At 29.8% G+C, this 23,051-nt stretch overlaps 2 protein-coding genes across 4 annotated transcripts in view; one reads left to right on the top strand and one right to left on the bottom strand.

Moving 5' to 3' along the window:
- The window catches only part of LOC107440814 (uncharacterized), a 688,492-nt gene that overhangs the window by 439,559 nt on the left and 225,882 nt on the right, over positions 1–23,051 (bottom strand). The gene's annotated exons all lie outside the window — the stretch shown is intronic.
- The window catches only part of LOC107440819 (tetraspanin-4), a 244,927-nt gene that overhangs the window by 85,072 nt on the left and 136,804 nt on the right, over positions 1–23,051 (top strand). For all 3 annotated transcript variants that reach the window (XM_043040730.3, XM_043040728.3, XM_043040727.3), the window contains exon 2: positions 13,841–13,974. The gene's annotated coding sequence lies outside the window, so the exon portion shown is untranslated. The remainder of the gene's footprint in view (positions 1–13,840; positions 13,975–23,051) is intronic.

The raw sequence follows: 23,051 nt of genomic DNA, 5'->3' as shown, positions 1-23,051 counted from the left end.
TTTTATTTACATTTTAAGCTTCTTTGACTATATCCATATTTTAATTTTTTTAACCTGCCTTTCTTTTTGAAGTAACGAGGCGGTTTCTATTTAGATAATGAATTTTTATAAAAGTTCTTAACGACAGAATAAACGTATTGCTGTTTTATATTAACTGTGTCATTTCGGAATCCATTTTTTACATAGTTGTTCATTTACTTTAGGGAACACGCGGAAAATTATATTTTCTCCTTTTGTTTTTCTATCAAAATTTTTTCAAGTTGCAATCGCGCAAACTGACATTTCGATAATAGTTTTAAATTCTTGTAAATTCACTTCAAAAACTGAGGAAAGTCAGTATAGAAAATAACAAATGTCTTAGAATATGTCGCAAAAAGAAATGCTCCAATATTAGTTAGAGCCAGTAAGGCCGAACGCTCCGTTCTTGAAGTAAAAGTGCGAGCTTTTAGCCAAAGTGACATCACTAGAGAAAATCGGAGGATTGGCGCGGCGAAAGCTACTTCAAAGGAGTGAACCAGCCCTTCTCTTCTCTTTAGCCCTGATTCGATGGTCAGTTTTTCCCAATTAAACCCACTGCACGGTAAAGAAATTCTCGGTACTAACACAACAGAATGACATTATGGACCACTTTTTTTCAAGGTCAGGGCGTAATACTTTCCCACTACAAATATTATGCAAGCAATTAAGAATATTTATGAATTGCAGAGGTCAGTTTTATAGACGTCAGTGAATAAACACTATGAATATTCCATTTTAATATCAATAAAAATGAAACATAGTTTTGACACCTAAAGATGTTATGAGATCGCGAATCATCGAAAATCGTTTTTAAATATATGAAACTAGTGTAAAAAATACAATGTACTTATATTTCTACGGTATCTGTAAAATAATATCATCTGCGGATTTTCTTAGCAGAAAGTATCTGGAAAATATATTTTATTACATTTAAATTAATATATATCAATTTTAGAGTTAGTAAATACGCGTTTAATATCTTTATTGACCTCACCACCATTGATCTTCTCTCTGTCTCTATTAATGAAGACAGCTTTTTATATTTTTTCTTCTTCAACGATAGAGTGTGCAACATTGTTATTATCATTTTTGCAATAAGTTATTTTTACTTTTTAAATAAATGTTATGTATAAGACAACGCTTGAAATTAAAATAAGGAATGCAAAAATTAAAATCAATGAAATTAAAATAAGGAATACAATATTTAATTCTAAACCAATATTGATGATAAACTTTTTGCCCTGTGGTGTATTCTAAATATACTTAGACAGATATAGTTTCCGAAAATTAAACATGAATTTTTAAAAAAAGTAAGAAAAAAACTAGTGAATTAAGTTGCAATAGTAACCATTTAATTTTACCCTAATAGAATCGGAATCTAAATTTATAGTATCAAACGAGAAAATTTTTTTTGGGATATTTTGATTGGAAATTCTTAAATTTTGATGTTACAATCTGCATATTATTAAAAAACTAAAGTTGGTCGCCGAGCATCCTTCGGGGTTGGTGAGTGAAGGGGGTGTGCCTAAAGGAAAAAACGCTTAAAACTGCAACTCCAGAATAACCAGAGACCGTGTTGAATAAATTAGTATCTAAATAAAGAGAGTTGCTTATTTTAGACCAGTGGTTACCAACTGGCTGCCCACGGGCAGCGAAGCCTTTTTTGGTGGCCCGCGAGCTAAAATATATTAGTTGTCATTTTTTGCGAACAAGTTTCGTAAAAAATCTATAGGGATTTTAAATGCTTTTAAGTTTTGTATCTTAACAATTTGATATCTCTTGCACATAGGTGCACAATTAAAGTTTTTGTAGCTAGAATTTTTTAATATGCAATTAAACATTTAAAAAATGTGACAGTGATATTTAATGTTCCTTCAAACATAAAAGAGTCCTATATAAAATTTGGATTTTGGGATAGGAAGTAAAAAATGTTCTTCATCATCTGTTCGATTTCTGAGCTATACTATCTGTTGAAAGTTCTAGTAACTCGTAGTCTTTCTATGAAGCACCGTACAAAGTGTCTCAATGTTGGCAACCTATTTGGATATCTTTACTGAAATTCCGTGACTCCAATACATGGAACTTCATTAAACGAAGCGTAAATCAAAGAGTTCTTCATTGCTGTAACGAAGCATATTGATATGAAGGTGATATATATATTTTTTTAAATAAAAGCTTTCATATTAACAGCAGACTAGTGCAGTTATTTATTTGCTTATTTATTATTTTTTGCAAAAAAAAAGTTTATCTTAAAAGAGACTTTGCTTTTCTCTTATAATCAAGTATAAATTTACAAACGATTCTTTATTTTAGTATACCCTGTTTTTAGAATCGTTTTCTAGTTTGTGAAAAACTTATCTTTAACTTATGCTTTATGTGAAAGGCATCAGAACCGAATATTTAATGAAGCCAATTTGTTGAAATAAACTCGTTGAATACAAGCAACAAGTCTTTTTTTTTTTGTAGTTTCCTGGTTAAGTAAGAACCAAAATCTCTCTTTCCCTAGCGGCAGATAGATTCTATTAGTTGGACAATTTGATCTATTATCTGATGCACTAAGGATAACGTTTTTTTATTTAATATTATGAGATTCGCTTTAATTTGCCGTTTTTTTTTATTTAAGTTCAGAAACTTGAGATGTATTTTTTATTGATGCTTGTTATTAATCCCTTTACTAACGCAAAATTTCTATATCATCGCTAAAAAATACAAAATACGGCAAAAAAAAACTACCATATCTCTTAAAAACTAATAGTTTCTGCACATTTTTAATAATAATAAAATGACAACAACAAAAAATGGTCCGAACCTCATTTGTTTCCAAGAGACGAAAAAATATTTTATTTTTAAAGATAAAAAAAGTAATTTATTCATAATATTATTTCTTAAATTGGAATCCTGTTTCTATAACCCACAGATCGAGAGATGTGAAGGTGTTCAATGTTTATGAGAAACCCGGTATAATCTTAGATTTTCTTATCTATGAATAACTGATGATTATCGATTCTATGATTATATAACGATATATAATGAGGATAAAACTGGGGAACAATTTTCTGTTTGTTTTCTGTAATCCATGATTTTTTTAACAGACCTGCTTAGATACTTTAACCTCGCTGATTTCAATCGGTTTATCTCTTTAAGCTACAGTTTATTTTTTAAATTACTTTTAATCTATTTCTTGTCTTAAATGTACAATTTTAAATGTATAACAGGGTTGCATGAATGCTGCGACGAACTAAGTGAGTTAGGGCACGTTATAGGGATTAAAACTACATATGTACCCATTCATATAAACATCGTCATGCGCCGCTAGGAGCACTATGAACTGTTTCTGAACAGACCATTACAAGGAAGTTCCCCTTGCCGCGTATGACGGCAAGAATTTTAACGCAATTTTAATCCTCATAATGAGCCCTAACTCCTCTAGAAGTTTGTCGCAACACTAACGCGATCCTCTGTTATATATAACGTTTCTCAGCTTTTAATTTCTACAAAAAGTAGACTTAAAATGTCATTTAAAAAAAGTTCAATTTCAGGTTTTCCCTCATCCGAATGAGGCAAGATCATGTATTTGTATAAATGCAACGAAAAATTGTTCCCCAGTGTTCATCTTGATATTATCTGTCATTATCTAATTTATGATTAGCAAATCATTTAATCTATGATCACCAAATAATGTAATCTATGATTTTCTATTCTATTCAATGATTATCTAATTTATGATCATCTAATTTAGGATTATCCAATCTAGTATGTATTTCAAATTATTACCGAATACACACTCTACGATTACGAATAATCTAATTTATAATTGGTTAATGTATACGATAATGCTAATGAATGATCTCATGCTAATGTTTTGATCTCGTGCAATTGTTTAAAAGTTCATTGCGCACAATAAAAACTGCGCTGCATGAATAATTTTTAAGTTTCTCTCCACGCGCTTTGTTGACTAAGCCTTCTTTATAAAACTTCGTAAAAACTATAATAAAATATGTTACGCTTTTTTTGCTCCGAAATTTTCAGTAAAAGTAAAATATTTGTGAAATTTCTTTGTAACGTACATTTTTCACTTTCCTTTTTGGCGAAAAAAAAATACATATCACTTTTGCGATAAAAAAAAAGTGTGAAAAATAACAACTAAAAAGCGGTGCGAGTCAGGCTCATAACTCAAGAACTAAATCTTCGTAAGACGCTTCGATATAAAAGCCTGATACCCAGAATTCCTTGTAATGATTAATGTTGCGCTTTGGAATTTCGCGAAAACTGTGCCATAAGTTTAAGAGTGAAGCCCCCCGTTTTAAACGTATTTCGTTCCCTCTGGCGTTACTTACTTTGAATAATGTTTGGTACATGAATAATATTTCTCAACGAAAAAAAAAACAAATAAACAAAGGAAGAGATAACATGTAAGGTGAATATGTGCGGAAGTATTGTTTTTAGAATATGCAAATTTTTCGCAAAAGAAACATTCGAATACGTTCTTTTGATCCTCGACATTTTAAGAACTGAAACAAAAACGTCGAATACAAAACGTCACAATTTTATTTACTGACAAGTAAGCTCTTCACTATGCTTTAAACCCACACAAACCTCCGTAGTATGCTCTTTCGTAAAGATTTGCATAACATTGCATTTCAAACTTATGATACCCAAGTTCTAAATAGTGATAAAAAACTAATGATAAAAATAAAAAATAATAATAAAAATGTTACAAATTTGTAACTTATTAAGGCTTTGAAATATATTTTAAAAAATAAACTCATTTATTTAGATTTAATTAACTTTTATTTTATTTTAATTAGTACAATTAAAAAATTATACATTTTAATTTTTACCATTTTTTTCCTTATGTTATAGGATATTTTTGTATATAACGTTTTGTATGTCCTAGATACAAAATCTACTAGACTCCACAAATAAGACATTCATAGGCCGTAAAACTGTCCACAAGATTACTTGATTCGAAACACGCCCTTTTTTTATAATTTTACAGCGTAGTTTAAAACTGAAAAACGAAAGTTAAGCAATATTTTTTGATAAACTTTATAAAGGGATCTTCTCTTCTTCTTAGCTTTACAGCCCAAAGCAGGCCAGGGTCGTTCAAACAAGTTTCTTCCACCAGAAGTTAGTCAGATGCAAGTTTTTTTTCAGTTAGTTGCTTTCAATGTCATCTGAGGGAATTATTATCCCAGTTTTTTACTGGCTTTTTAAAACTTAATAGTTTCGTGGGTTTGTGTAACCCTTTGATCGAAAACACTTGACGAAAAAATTGGTCAACACACAAAAAATACCTTCTATTTATAATTTTTAGGAGATACCAACTGCTGTTCAGTATATTGCGAAATAACAGGATGTTATTATAAAGTTCAAATATTAATAAAGAGCACAGCTTTATGGATCACTAACGCTATTCATGGAACCGCATAGCACTATAGGGTTAACATAAAGTAAACACTATTCAAAATCTCTAAGATTTTCAGAACGCAACTTTTAGCAGCTGAGTTTAAATTAGGGTTGAAGAAAAAGGGGGATATTCTGACCAATAATTCTGTGACCCATAACTTTGACCAATAATTCATAGAAATACATTCACTCACTAAGATTCCCTTGAATTAGAAAAACTCATGAACTTCAAATACTAACGACATGTATTAATTATCAAGACCTGAAATACTCTTTTCAAAGACCTCTTTATAATGAACGTGAATGGGGAAAAAAACAGATTTGAAAAAAGAAAAGAAAACATAGTCGCCAACGACACAGAGTGAAATAATAAAGATGAAGAAGAAAAAAAAAGAAGAAAGAAATGACCGTGGTCGCCGAAATATCAGATCAAATCAGGATCCATCTGGAATAATACGGAACTGTTGTCATTAACTTGGGTATCTTACATTCATATTAAAAAAAATATTCCAGAGTATCTAGATGAGTGGAAAGAATTAGGGGGTTATAGAAGTTAAATGCATGCCTAAGCTTCCAACAATATGCGGCAATAGATGATTTATCGAAATCTTGAAGACGGACATAATCAATACATACAATAAAATAAAGTGTCTGTCCGTCTGCATACCGAATTACGGATAAACCGTAGACATGATTTTTAACATGAAGCTAAATATACTTGTAAACAAATTACGAAGCCCGATTTTCGATTGATTTGATTTTTAAATATGAATTTTTTATTAAACTTTTAATGATGAATTTTTTATATTAACTTCGAAATGAGATAAACACATACTGCGAGCCTTTCATTTATTATCCAAAAGAAGAAAGGCAAATAATTATACGATTTTTCATTAATTTTTTAACGTATAGAAAATAGAAATTGCCTGATTCCCTCTTGCAACCAATTCTACCGTTAATGCCAAATAATTTCATCTCTCCATCGACGCATGCGCTAAGGGTCTTTTATCGAATCCGTTTTTATGCGGTGGTATTAGAATATATTTTATAATATCAATGGTTAGCTAGTTTATAGCTCTATTAAACCAAATATGAGTTTCATTGGTAGCACGTTTAATTAATTGGGTATAATATGAAAAAAACACAACTACTTCGATTTAGTAGGAACAACATATGACGCAATGCTAAACGAATGGAATTTAGTTGTTGTTTATTTAGTTATTGTTATTAGTAGTTCTTGTTATTTGTTTTAGTTGTTGTTGCTTTTTTTGTTGTATTTAGTTTCAATAACTTTTCTTTATAATGCAATAAAATCTGGCGAGCAGCTATTTAAATAATCGAACACTTCGTTTGTTTATTTGTGGCTTGAAGTTAGGCTCGCAGAAAATGCCGTTCATGGGTTAAATTTAGTAGAACAACACAACCTGTGACGTAGGCTATATTATACCCAATTGAGTATTGTTCCGTAATGCAAATGAGAGATCAATTCGCGATCGCAACGAACTATAGGGGCCGTTGTTGTATGAGACGCATACCTGCGATTTCTATATGAACCGTCATTCAGTTACTCTGGAGACGTCTTTAATGTAGCTTGTAGCATTGTAACGTTCCTTCTTTAATGTGGCTTATTAAATTTAAAAAAGAAATATGTTTGATATCCTTTCTTATACAACCGAAAACAAGATGGTATCTCTGTTTTTTTTTAAAGAAGGAACATCCAAAACACATCTGAAAAATATTTGTAAATAAACAGAAAAAAATATGTATCTTCTTATTAGGGTTAAAACCTAATGCCTGAGAAATAGTTTTACTTAATTTAATGATATAACCTGAAAGGCCTATTTAAACTTTACATTCCATAGTTTTAAGAATCATATTACTTCAAACATTAAAAAAGTATACAAAGCAAAAAGTATACATAAGCTTCATAATTTTATGTAATTTAATTTTGTAAATAAAGTTTTTTGACAAGTAATTTTATCAAAAAATTCTAAGTTTTAATAAAAATCATTATTTAGAAACTGAAAAACGTAAATAAAGAATGCTTACGATACAAAACAAAAAAAAACAATTCTAAAAATTCCTTATATTAAAATAAACAACTTTCATGTTTTTTCTTTTTTGATTCATAATCGGACGTAGATCTATAGAAAACTATCATCAAGAAAAAAACTACTTAAAAGTAAAATTTTTTATATTATAAAAATTAACACTTACCTGCTTTTTAAATCAGAAGAATTCCAAAATGATTTGTTCTTCGATTTTTGTTACCATTTTTTAGTGCTACGAAAATGCGTCTTTGGGATTTGCCAAAAATAGAACAAGATGCAATTTTATTTTTTCTGGAGCGAAATATTTTGCCCATTGTCCACCGAAATCCGATAAACTACTTTGATTTTAAATAAAGTGTTTCGTTTTATGATTTGTCACAAAAATTTTAGGTGTAGATTGGCGGCACTTAAAAACAGCCAAATCTGTAGCTGCTGTGGCGTTAATACATAAGTACCGAATTTTTATTCATACTTTTCTGAATCATATTACTTGAAACATTAGAATATGCAAGAAGTATACATAAACACATAATGTTATACCATTTATGTTTTCAAAAAAAGTATTTTGACAACAATTTTTATCAAAAAATTATAAACTATAAGACGAAAAATCTTAGGATAAAAAACGATTTTAAGAATTCTTTACATTGAGATAAAAACTTTCATATAGTTTCTTTTCTTATTATTCTTATAGTTCTTAATCAGACGTAAGAAACCATTCTGTAGAGAACTATCATCAAATAAGAAAAAAAAGTTTTACAAGCTAATTTTTTATTATAAAAATCATAACACTTACCTTCTTTATAAATCCGTAGAGTTCCAAATGAAATGCTCTTCGTTTGAAAGTTTTATTTTCAAATAATGTGTGCATAGATTATCCCTTTATTACTTTTAGATAACATACCCCACATCAAAATTTTATAATTGTAAGATCTCGATATGAATTTGAATATGTAGCTTAAAAACAGAACAGCTGAATTCTAGTTGAAATTATCTATTCTTTCAAAACTAAGAAATACTTTCCAAGAAAACGATAAAAAATTTATTAATCATCAGCACAAATGACACTATTTCAAGTAATTTGGTTGATTCTTTATTGTTGTTTTCCGAATTATATAGATACAGAAATATATACTGTTCTATAACAAAGAAGAATTCTATAACTATTGCAGTTCTTGACGTTCTGAATTCACATTTCTTTATTGGAATGACGAAAGAAATGTTGACTTCATTTTAATTTGTAATGAATTGAAGACAGAAAAAATTATTTTACCGTAATATGCACATCTGTAACAGCAAGTGATCATGAAATTGTAAGTTATGTTGTTGGTAATAGAAAGGTAAAAATTATTGAGAAATTGTTCTTCAAATGCTTGGCGTGTTCTGCTTCAATGTTTGGCATGTTCTGGTTAGTTTTTTCAAGTTCTTCAGCTGTTCCTTAGGGGAAATTTTGATTTTTATTTGCTGCTAAGAAAATGGCGTCCGTCATGGCCGATGATTTTGATGAAACTAAATGAAAACGTGATAAATTAATGTCTGATATTTACAGGCTCCCGATAGAGGGCGTACTCGAGCGTTGCGATCGCGAATATAGCTGAGAGTATATGCTTTAACGTGAACCTTAATCTTACCTTTTTCACATAATTGTATTTCTTGACTTAAGAAGAAAAAAACGTTCTTAATAAAATTTAAATAAAAATGTTGAAAGAAGGAGAAATAAGAGACATTCTTCTTCTCTTTGTACGAAATACTTTTGATGTATCGACGATAAATCATACTGTTTAGATGATACTGTTTACTGTTGATTCATGTTAACAGAAATAGTTTTTAGCTTAATTTTTTTTTAAAAATTAATAATTAGGTTTAGTAATTTCTAGTGACTCAAAAATTTCAGTTTACTTTCTTTGTTAAAGAATTTTATTCTATATGTATTTTTAATTCTAAAGCTTCTTCTATTAAATGCTGTGCATTCTGAATAAAATTTTTCATAAATACTGTGCAGCTGGTTCAGAGGTGAGAAAATTAAATTATTTGATAAACAAGTATTTTATTAAAATACTTTTATTTCTAATGTCTTTTACGACATTCTGTGTAAAAATAAAATAAAGATATAATAATTAACGTGTAAGAAAAGTAAAATAACACATTTCTTCAAACTAATAAAAAAAATTTTTTTTTTTAAACAAACTAAAATAGCAGTTTCATAAGCAGAGTGTTACGTAGTTGCAGCTTTTAGAATCTTTGTCAATAAAATCGCTTATATTCGAGCATTTAAGGAGAAAATTTAAATTCAAAGTAGAAATAAATAAGTTAATAAAAATTGTAAACAAAATAAAATTATTTGCATTTATAGACAAACTTATTGCCAAGTCAATATGCAAAAAAAAACTAAATAAATAAGTAAATAAATAAATAATAAGGTTCCTGAAATAGTAGGTAAATAATTCCAAGGGAATTAAAGTACCGCTCGTGTTATCAAAAAGGTTGAAAAAACAAATATTTCCAAGATATCAAAATGCATTTTACACCACCTACGCAATTCAGGTAGTCAATGTTTGTTTTTCCGAATTAAAGAATTTAAAATATAAAAGAGCTGTGAAAGATTTTTCAAACATAAAAGGCTGTTTCCATTTTGGAAAACCTTTTCAAAAGAAAAGCGCCTTTCGAAAGGAAGTTAATTTTCAATTCGCATGTTGATTTGACATTTACCCTTGGGATTTTTTCTTTTTAAATTTCAGGCAGTTTTACCAACTTCTAAATTTTTATTCACAGTTTCAGTTTCAGCACCAAAATATGTAAACTGGGCTATAATTATATAAGTTTTGATAAAAAGAATTGCGTCGCAATGAACAGTTCTTTTGAAATCATTTTTATGAATTTACATTAAATTCTTTAGTGATGAGGAAATCGAAGGTATATTTTTCAAATCTAAACTAATTTTAATTAATGATATATACATTCATGCACAGGAGGTGAAAAGTAGTGCCCCTTAACTAATTTAGAAAGCTTCAGAATTGTCCAGATTAGGATTGCAATCGAGAGTAAAAACGGGATTAGTTACCACACTTTGCGAAAATTTCATCAAGTCTCGATTGCTTCTTATTGCCGTGTAAAAATCGTGTTATTTTATACAGATATATTTCAAATGCTTTTTTTCTTTGCCTGCATAAAGTTGTATTGATAAACAGATATTATTGATGAATTACTGATAACTACAAAAAAGCATCATAATTATATTGATTCAATTTTTGGGAATAAATGTTAAGGAAAAGACTCTCATTAAACTAGTCTAAAAAATAGACTACCAGTTTTCAAATAAAGTAACCGGCATCAAGGTCACTCTATTTGCACACTCTCCGTTACCATGGTTCTGACGAATCTTTCTCTACGCCAGTATAGCCCAACTTGTTTTCGAAACCATGAATAACGGAGAAAGGAAACGTGTAAAAAAGTGAAGAAATCGCTTAAACTATTCCATTTATGAAGAGGATAACAATGTAAGGAATATGTGTGTCATTGCACTATAAAATTCTTTTACACCGAATCGAATGTTTAAAATCGATCGAGGATGATCGATGATCGTATGATAAAATAAATTTCCACATAGTACCAGGATATTCTGCAGAATGATTAATGGGAAGAAAAAAAAACCTTTATATGCTGAGCAAAGTATATAAAAGTTCTCTTATTTCATACTTTAGAAAAGAACGCCTGGAGCTCTACCCAATTAGCACAATTCACAAAAATGATATCGTAAAAACTAAGCTTTGAACATTGTACAATATCGTAGCGAAACATTGCACTACATAAAAATGGACCCCTTTTATAACGTATATTCAATATCGCGAAACAATATTTATTGCTCGATATTGTAAAAACGTTGGGGAACGTCGATCGATATCTCTCAGCATTTCGGATATCTCTAAATTTATATTTTATATTTATTTTTTGGAATTATAACAATTTGACGTCATTTTTTATCTTTTAAATGATTAATTTTGATTTAAGAACACAATAAAGTTTAAAATGAAAATTTTTACAAACAGACTTTTAATGTGAAATCGACGGGAATCGTACAATATCGTACACACAATGTCGATTTTCGCCAATATTGACAATGTCGGTCGATGTAGACTAAAGCTGTTACAATATCCCTGTGTTACTTGGGTATAGGAAATCGACTTTTAGTAGATTAACGGAAACATATAAGCCAGTATGTTATTTGAGCAAAAAAATATGTAATTTATTGCAGTTTTGAGCAAGGCTGAACCGATGCATATATTCTTGTTCATGACCTAAATAATATAACTCTAAAACTTAACTCTATAACTTAACTCGTTATAACTTAACTCTAATGATCCAGAAGGGCGTTTAATCGGTAACGCTACATAACGTTAAATTTCGACTTTAAGAAACCCGTTCTAGTTGCCTTGACAACAAAAGAATAAGAGAAATCATATTGAGAAGTTTAACTTTTAGCAAATAGGATCTCGATGTTGAAAAACCGCTATGCTGTTTTTGAACTTATTCAAAACAATGAAATAATTATTTTAAAATGATTCAATATTTGTGCTTCACATTCTCTTCGATATCTTAACTGATTTGATTTTTTTTTTTTTTTGTATAACGAAGCGCAGATGCATAATAATTTATTCTTAAAAACATCTGTAACATAATTTTTGGGTTCAAATTTGCCTGCAATATCTAAAGCTAAGTTAAAAACATTAATTATTTTAAAACGCGAGGAAATTTTATTTAGATATAAAGAGTATATTTTATATATATTTATTTATTTATTATAATTATTTATAATTTATATTTTTTATATTTAATTTATTAAGAGGGTTATATTTATGTTTTACATTTATAAATTATATTTTGGAACTGAACTTAATCGATATTTTAATGTGGTGAAAAGGGTTACTTTTAGTGTATGTTTAGGATGTCATTTTGCGAAGAAAAAAAAAAGATCTGACTTTAGTTTTGTACGTAGAACGTGCTAGGCCATATGAAGATTGAATATTAAGCATTATTAGTAGTTTTTGGAATTGAAATTAATTTTAACAGCGTAAGGAACAGTATTGTGCCTTTTAAACCATCCAATAAATTAGAGTATGTATTTTTACATAAAATAATATTTGTTTCAGGCTCCTCAGATCTTTAATATTGCATCTTAAACTTAAAATTTTTATTATACATATTTTTCAGACTTCATTTTCATTATTTTGTATTAATTTCGGTCAAAATAAGTGAAAAATAGCATTTAATGGTTATGAAATGTAACATGAAACAAAGATCTTTTTTTTTTGCATCAAAGGTAAAATCTTCCAAACAGGGCTCACTTCCAAACAATAATTTTTAAAATTTGCAGTTATTTACAGTTATTTAGATATAAAAGAAACAGTTATTTATCATTGAAATTTCTTTACTGTTCATTATTAATTATTGATAAATTTTTGAATATGAACGGAAAAATATTTCAAACTACTTTTTTTGTACAAATATAATTCCGATAATCTAACCAATTATTTTAGTTACTATTAGACTGTACTATTAGATTACTGTACTATTAGTTTACACTCTCCCTATACATCTTGTTCACATTTTCATAAAATACTTTTCATTCATCCATTCAAGTACAAATACATTTTTTTAAACTTGTATTAATTGTATAAACTTGTACTTGTTATTTTTTTTTAAATTGTAACTACACTTGATGTTAATACAGTTTTTTCAAATATTAATTCATTCATTAAATTTAATTAATTAATTTTAGTTTTATATAGGAGAAAAATTTTTTATTATTTCATAAAAAGTAACTAAAATAAAAATTTTATTTGTTGATCTAAGTAGGAATTGACTTCAAATTTTTTTTATATTGCTTGCTTATAATTAAAAAATGAAATAAAAAATATATTTTTGCTTGTAATTAGAGGGTCAGAAAAATATACATATAAAAGGAACACCGGTGGCGTCGAAGGATTAATTAGGGAGAATCTGATCACTACATCCAAAACTATTAAATTATTTTTCAACAATCTGAGTGAACGCTAATTCTTCTACTTTTCAAAAAGCAAAATAAAAATAAAGAGTTGTGTTTTGTTCTATTGCATCCCTAAAGTAAAGTACGATGTTGCACAAATGCTTATTTAGTTTTTATAAAATAATTTTAAACTAGAATTTTTATCTCGAAATAATTTGTGATACTCTTTCAAGATGTTACTACAGAATACCATCGGAATAATGTGATTACACAATATCTTTTTTTAAATTTATTATAAATGCATTATTTTTATTACTTATAATTTGTTTCCTAGCATCAACCATGCAAAACACTCTAATTTTATCATTTTGTCTTTTAGTTTTCACTTTTGGACTAAAGGATATATTTCGATACGTGATTTTGTTTTACTTTATTGATCAAACCTGGATTACAATAACTGCACCCCGGATATGAAGAATTCCAAAAAAGAAAAGACGTAGTTTAATGATGGAGGTACGTAAATTTTGACTAACATTTTTAGCGTGCTGAAATAATAGAACATTTTTTTTACTGTAATCTGTAAAAAAAAAAAAAAAGTTTATTAATCAATACTTGTGCATTTCAAAGCCTATAATTTCATCACTGAAACTGGTAAAATGGTAAAATATTAGTGTTCATTCTTGTTCAAAAACATTCTTTTCAATTTCCTGTAGATCTATTTTACACCAGCTCCGCTGTTCGGTGTCTCAAACTTGCTGCTTTCAACACTAGTCTCAAATGCTAAAAACAAAACACTTGTTCTACCATTTCTTTCTGTTTCTTAAAAAATGAACCGTCATTTTAAAAGATCACAGACGTGAAACGGATTAAGAAAATGGCTGATGGAGTATCTATCGAAGCATGTAAAATCATCTAATCCAATTTGAGCGAATAGAGCGAGCGTTATTCCATAATTTATTTGGGTTTCTGGCAAACTGCACTGAAACAATTGGGTACTTGCAGTCCAAGAAGAAGAAGACAACCAATACCCACTCATGTGACCTATGACGTCAGAACCAGCTGATCTTTATCAGCAATATGGAGTACTAAAGTTTAGCTAAGTTTCTCTATATAACTTAAAATGTTAATGAACTCTAAGTTAATTAAATACAGAACCGTATAACACATCAAATGTGTTGAAATATAATTCTTTCTGTTGTTGTTGTTTCTAATGCCACTTGCCGCACAGGCAAGCCTGCTTGGTGAAACCGAGCAAATTTAAGGCAGAGTGTGCGTTTCTTGTTTTTCAGTGGAGCCATCTATGTCCAAGAATTCGACTTCTACCACCATACGTCGCGCTCGTTTATAAGGCGGACCCATTCATACATCCATTCATTCATCCACAGATCGTAATTTTGACCTGAATCAGAGAACGATCGATCTCCAATCCTGTACCCTTAGAGGGGTTCGAACCAACGAACTCACGGACATGGGCCCAGCGCCCTACCGACCAGGCTATCCCGGCATAATTCTTTCTTGTATACTTCTTTTACTTAAATTAGATTTATTATTTGTTTATGTATTTCATTGTAAAAGTGATATATTTTTTGTTTCGTGTAACTGGCAACTTCGATGCATAATAAGTTTGTTTATGTTCTAATATGGCTCCGTGCCTGTCGTTGTGCAAATATATAGTGGTAGAATTGGAATCTCCATGAAAGAATGTAGAATGTATCAATTAAAAGAATTGGTACTTGAAGGGCTTTGTTTACTCGAAATAGAATGGAAAGAACAGTTGCTAACGTCAACAAATGCCATGTTTCAACAACCTATCAGGATCGAGATACCCACACTACGCCACTTGCAATTATCCCATTCTGTCTTATAGAGCCGCTGTGGCTCAGGGTATAGAGCATGAGGCCTCTCAATAGAAATGACTGGCTGGTATGATTTCTGTCCGCACCGACTTCAGTGCTGGCATCATTAGTGGAAGACGGATCATGGATTAGAATTCCCTTGCCGTTAGGCTAACTGTGAGGGTTTTTTGTGGTTTTACACTTCACGTAACGCAAATGCGAGTTAGTTCCATCAAAAAATCCTCCATGAAAACTAGGTTGTTCCAATGCTTGATCCAAGAGTTCCCTTGTCTTCTGGATTGGGTTCAAAATTATAAGGATACGGAGTTGAAACACTGATAGACGTAAACTCAGAATTGGGTCGACTGTTCAATACGATTATAAAATAAAATTCAGTCTAATACGTTAAGTTGCAATTCGATCTTCGAAAACCATCTTTATTTTGACGAAGTTTAATTTGAAAGAATTCTAAATTGATTTGGTCATCCATTTTGGGCCGCTGCTATAAAATAGATTGCTTTAAAGTATTTGTCATTGATTTTTAATCAACTGTATAAAAAAAATCATCAAAGATAGAGCCCATAAAAGAAACCTTCATCAATCATACCAATAAGCAATACCGCAATTAATGTTCTCTTTTTGGAGCAGGTGGTCAAAAATGAAAGCTGTATTGGATACTGAAAGCAATGGAAATGGTAAGGAGGAAAAAAGAATAAACAAGAAAAAAAGGAATGGTTAAGAAAATTCATCAAAGCGAATCGATAGATCGATAAGCTAGCTTTTAAGTGATTTTCGAACGATCTAAGGACTTCAGCAAAGCTCCTAGGGGTTGTTCTAGTAAAGAATAAGACGAGGCGGCAAACTCTAGGTTCCGAATTATTGGAGATTCTTTAGGAAATGGTTTTCTGAAAAATCAGGTTGTTTGTTGGAGTAGGACAATTTGGTGGAAATTGAAAGAGCAATGGACCACTGGACAAGAAAAGGGTGATTGTGGGAGCTCAAACGATTTCTTTTGGTGTTTGAAAATGAGTTCATGGGTAGGAAAGAAAAAAAATCAAAGCAAACAGCTTTAATGTTACCAATCGTCAAAGGATTGATATGTGTTCTTTCGAAACCTGTAAAATACAAGGTTGTCCGAATCGTACAGATAAAGAGAGGGCGGTATATTGCCTAACAAAACATTATCGAAAAAAAAAAATTTAAAGGTAATCATGATACGTTTGCTTATTATTAGATTTTCGAAAAATATCTTTGTTTCAAATCATTTAATTTAAAACAATTTTTAAGCCTTTTATTCAAATATATTTTCGGTAGATTAAACAAAAATAAATAATAAGAAAAACACCATTAAGTTTTCTATTCAAAATTACTACCCACATCATTTCTTCGCCTTGAATATTTGATTAAGAAAACAGATCTCAAAGAATTCTCTCAACTTATAAGTGCTATTTATATCGATTTATCAAACCTATTTAGGTAAGTACAGTGCTCAAACTAATACTCTGAATTTTGGTCCAATGAGAGTGTAGTTTATACACACTTAATGGATCGAGGAGGGCTTCATTTTAAATATACCAATGAATTGGAGCAGACGATATATTAAATTGAAACAAGATGAACATAAACGTACTTTCTCTTCTTCTTATTTCGGCCGGATACGGATCCTACAAACATAGGTGGTAACTGCAATCTAGAAACTATGGTCAGGAGAGTGGTTGAAAATTTGGACCTCCTAATGTTAATTTTTTTTTATTTTGCAATATTTCGAGAATTTTTAAGCAACTCGAAAAGTTAATTGTTACACAATTATTAAGATCATTTATCCGAAGATAATTCCGTAAAAAAATTAACGTGTAATAATTATTTACTTTATTTAATGGCCGTCGAATGAATCATGGAAGCACATTAAGGTGCGCACAAAAATGAAAGCACATTTTTGCACCCTTATAAATAATACTACAGAAAATTTAAATGAAATAGGTCGGACAGATCTCGAGAGATCAAATTTTAAATGACAGCTATTTTAAAATTTTAAAACTCAAAAACTAATCTACCGATCTGGTTTGATGCTTTTATCATAAAATTAAACTAATGCACTGATATAAATTTTTCTTAAAAAAATTGTAAATAATATTTTTAAATTTTTTAGAATTTAAAAAAATTCTAAAAAATAATTGATCTTATTACTGTCGTAACGTTTTTGCATGCAATTCTTTTCTAAAAATAATTAGAGTGATGCTCCTCATTAAATCTCTCAAGCATTGAAAAGCAATTAATAAGCCCAATCCTCATTAATGAAATCAAATCGAAAATCCCTTTTAAAATTTAGAAAAAAAAAGGTAATTATGAAGTCAAAACAGATCTTTTCAACGAGAAAATAGCCCGAAGTGGGGATTGACTACAAGAGAAGAAAAAAGGATATAATAATATCGGGAATCGATTCCAAATGTAGACGACCCCCTTTTTTTTCCGACATCATTACGAAGCCTTTCCTGGAGGGTCATCTAATAATCATCTAATGAAGTCTTTTACGGCATCGAAGAAATTTTTCTTTTTTTTTCTCTCTCTCCTTGAAACCTTCCACCGCAATTTGTTGGAACATTCCTTTACCATCGCAAGTTTTCGTTTTGCGAATTCATTACGTAAGCATTCTTTAGGGATATTATGTTTCGCAATATATAATTTGGATAAGACGAAAACAAAGTCTTGTCGTTTTGTCTAATGGGGTGGAAATTTTTAAGGGTGAATGATCACGTGTGTTCGATATTTTTTTGTCTTTATTATTATTTTAAAATATCGTAATACACTTTAAAAGATTTTTGTAAATTATTGAGGTACTGTGATCAAATAGGAACTTATGCTAAATAAAAAAATTCCGTTTTATTTTGGATATCAATTTCTTGTTTATTATTTACTTTTCCAAACGATGAAACGTTTTCATATCGTTTTATATGATTTACGTTTGAAAACGAAACGATTTCTCGTTTGTATTCTTTTGGACTATTTTCACAACTATTAATATTTTTTAATTCCATAAACCATCAAAACACATGATTCATTAAATCTAAGAAAACGCCCATTACGTATAAAAAAAAATATAAAAATAAATGAGTAAATGATAGTATATATCATTTCCTCAAAAAATTCCGTTTTATTTTGGATATAAATTTTTTGCTTATTATTTACGTTTGCAAACGATTGAACGTTTTCATAGCGTTTCATATGAGTATCGTTTTATATGATTGACGTTTTCAAAAGATAAAACGTTTTTATATTGGTTTATGTGAATATTTATGTTTGCAAACAAAACGATTTTTTTTGTATTCTTTTGAACTATTTTTGAAACTATAACTATTTTCTATTTCCACAAACCATCAAAATACATAATTCATTAAATCTAAAAAAACGCTCATTAAGTATATAAAAAAATACAAAAATAAATGAGAAAATGATCGTATCTATCAGTCATAGAGCGTATTTTGTATCATAAAAAAATGGCTGGAGCTTTTAGTTTGGCAATAAATCATTCATAAGTAGACGTGGTAAAATCTATTAGGTTCTGTTCAATACATTACTTAATCTTTACCGTGAAAGATTTTAGTGACAAACAAGTCATTTATTAAATTATTATTGAATTTAAAAAAATGTTGAAGAATAAGAGTAAAGATTATAATTCATTATACTTATATGGCAGTTTTTTTTTTCTTTTTAGGATAATACTAAATTTTATAAAAATATTCGAAGAACTAATGAAAAATTTTGCCTGAAATTTTAATTACTCACATATTCGTAAAAAATAAAAATAAATTAACTAAAAATGGACAAAATGCAAAACGTTCAAAAAAATCAGACATAAAGTGAAAATTATGAAATCGTAATTTCCAAAATGAATTATTCTTGTAATTGTATTTACTAAAAATTCTTTATTGAATTTTAAATACATCGGTTAATAAATGAATAAATTAACCACCCCTCCTTTCTAAAAAATTTCCAAAAAAGGGCGAAAGTGTTTTGCAGTAAAAAAGGCTAAGTCTTCCTACAAAAAAAAATATTCTTAAATAGAAATACTTACAGATAGTTTATTGGGGGGGGGGAAAGCTTTTTTGAGTCAAAAGTACTTGTAAAATTTTAAATACAATCCTTCTACGTTTTTATTTTTATTTTTAACTAAAATATTCATGCTTTGGTTTGTCTTCGGGATTTTTCGCTGTTAGTTTCTCTTTATTGAAAAACTGCAAAACCCATAGTAAGGTGAGATGAAAAATATCACTGCACCGTTTTAATAACATTATGCTGTAATGAAAAAAAAAAAAATACGCACTTACCACTTTCAAAAAAGAAATTCCTACTGCGGAAAAAAATATAGTAAGATCAACAAATGGGATACTCTCATCCCTGGTTATCTCATTAACAGTTGATACACAACCACCCGACGTATAAACCTCAGCGCTAGCTGGTTGTTGCTTATTAACAAGAGGGGGTATTAACGTTACAGCAGTTAGGCTTATCTTAGCGTCGGCTTCTCTTCGTTAATAGAGAAAAATCAATAGCTCATTTTTGTTTTGCTAAGAGTATTAATTATATATATATATATATATATATATATATATATATATATATATATATATATATATATATATATATATATATATATATATATATATATATATATATATATATATATATATATATATATATATATATATAATACAAAAATTAAATACTTTTGTATTAATAAAAGCATTAAAACTTCATTCGTTTTCATAAAATATCTTTGGTAAAGGATAAGGGTAGAAATTCTATTTTGGGACTTCAAGGCTAAGAACATGCCAATGAATAATAATTAGATTTATATTTCAAAAGAGAAGTTATTTTAAGATCTTTCACTTCCATATAAGGAAAGATTAAACGATTTTCTATGAGTAATAAATAAATTTGATGAGGCGTAAGAATACAAAAAAGGCAATAATGACTGGCCTCTTCACACTTTTTAATCATCCTATAAAACGCAGGAGCAATGTTTTTGCGTGGCTTTTTGTTGTTTATAATGCCTAATACGTCAGTTTAGACGGGATATGGGTCTTCCCCTCTCCAGCTTGGAGGGGATGTATGCTTTCACCATCGCTACTAAATAAAAAAGATTATGCACAACATGGACTCATTAATCATGCCGTTTTGACTTGTAATTAACAAAAAAATATCGGTGTGAATCCACCGTTATTTCATATATATATATACAGTCCCTTTCCAAATTATTAGACTCCCTATAAGATTCTATGTAAAATCTTAATTATCAGGTGGATACTATAGGACAGCTTTATTGATTTTACGCTACTGTTTGCACTTGTTTACGTAAGAGTATCAATTGGTTGCATTAGACGATACGTAATATAAATTCGACGATTGAATAAAGTAGACGATACATTAATTATATTAGGTATTACATTAGTATATTATAATAATTAGACCAAATTATTAGACGTGCTTTAATAATTCCACGTTTTGCACGAGTTTATAGGCAATACTTTTAACTTTAAACATACACGCAATGGGTTTTTATACAGGAAATCTTTTTATATACTTCCTATTTGAATTTGTTTTTATCGCATTGCATAACCAATTGAAACACGAACGTAAACAATATATATATATATATATATATATATATATAAAATCGACGCACCACGAACACACTAAGACGCGCAAAATCAACGCTCGATCAGGCTGGAATAATGCCAACTGGGACGTATAGTCTTTAGCGACGAATCCCGCTTCCAACTGTGTCCTGACGATCATCGAAGACGTGTTTGGAGACGCACAGGGCAGAGGGGGGATCCTGCCTTCACTATTGCACGCCACACCGGCCCTCAACAAGGCATTATGGTCTTTGGCGCCATTTCCTTTGACAGCCGGACCCCCTTTGGTCGTCATTAGAGGTACACTTACTGCACAGCGGTACGTCGACGACATCTTAAGACCTGTTTTGCTACCGTTCCTTTTGCAGTGCCCTGGGCTGGTTTTTCAGCAGGAGAATGCCAGACCACATACGGCATGTGTTGCTACGAACTGTCTATAAGCTTGTCAAACTCTTCCTTGGCCTGCCAAATCACCAGATCTCTCTCCCATCGAGCATGTCTGGGATACGATGGGAAAGCGATTGCATCTGGCACGGAATGTTGATGACCTCGTTCGACAATTGGATCGAATTTTGCAAGAAATACCGCAAGAGACCATCCGGGAGCTTTATCGGTCTATGCCACGCCGTGTGGCAGCCTGTATCCAGGCTAGAGGCGGGTCAACACCTTATTGAACTTGTTACTGTAACTCTGCAATAAATTATTCAATTGTTCTGAAATTTCAATCATTTACTATTCTGTACATTGTTTCCCTATCCACCAATTTTCGTTTCAATCGGGCAACTCCTTCTTGGTGTGTCGATTTTTTTGTTATAGAGTGTGTATATATATATATATATATATATATATATATATATACAGGGTGATTCTAAAAAGATGGGCAAAATTTTAGGAAGTAATCGTACACACCCTAGCAAACAATTTTTATCAAAGAATGCATGGTCGAAAACAAAACGCAAAGGTGCTGGCGCATTTGGAAAGTTGTTTCAGGCAAACGTGAAAGCTCCATTCCTGTTGCGAGTTACTGCGCTGCGTTACTTGTCGCCAAGCTTTCGGCGACTGCAGGGAAAGTTCGTGATATGCCTGGTGTGTTTCAGAATGTTCGCCTATCTTTTCTTCGCCGTTGTACTGCGTGCATAGCCGCTGCCGGCCACTGTTTTGAACACTTATTGTAATCACATGCCATTAACTTTGCTTTTATAATTTAACTTCATCATTCTTTGTGTGTTTTTGCCTCATATGAGAACATAAACTTTGACGCCCTCTAGCGGTTTTGAATTTTGTTTTCGACCATGCATTCTTTGATAAAAATTGTTTGCTTGGGTGTGTACTATTACTTCCTAAAATTTTGCCCATCTTTCTAGAATCACCCTGTATATATATATATATATATATATATATATATATATATATATATATATATATATATATATATATATATATATATATATATATATATATATATATATATATATATATATATATATATATATGGGCAGATCTCTAGAACTTTTGATAATAAAAAATAATAGGCACACTATTTTTACACAACCAGAATTGTTTGAAAATGTATAAAATATCAAAAAATAATCGTGAACATCGAAAATTTTGATGCCTTTATAAGTATGCACAAAAAATAAAAAATTTTGAATTTTCCATATTTACCCTTTATTTTTCATCAAAAATTATTAGTATCATTAACGAATTGAAAAATTTTAATATTAAGTTAAATAGTTATAAAATGTATAAAAAGGCTTACTTTAATTATTTTCAGTCAAAAAATATCTTCAATTAGTAAAACATAGGGAAAAAACTAATTTCTGATCAGTTAAATTCAATTAATTAATCCTGAGGTTACGGTTTGACAGGGTTACGGTCTGGAGAACCTAGGAAATAGATCGAAAACTTTACTCAGATGCAACGCGATTCGATGCACACAAAGCAGAAAATAAATTAGGAAATGACAAACGAGAGATTTTTCGATTGATTTTAACATTTACTTTTTAGATCTGCGTCTTGTTACGGTCTTGACATCGCTACTGTTACCTCACCGAATGACAGTTTGTGATAAATTCGATTAATTTATAATTACTGCAAACAAAAATATTTATCTATAATA

Source organism: Parasteatoda tepidariorum, chromosome 8, assembly GCF_982258835.1.
Source record: "Parasteatoda tepidariorum strain Cologne lab strain chromosome 8, Ptep-v5.0, whole genome shotgun sequence".
Lineage (NCBI taxonomy): Eukaryota > Metazoa > Arthropoda > Arachnida > Araneae > Theridiidae > Parasteatoda > Parasteatoda tepidariorum.
The sequence above is the reverse complement of the archived record's forward strand: the minus strand, read 5'-3'. Positions and strand labels throughout refer to the sequence as shown.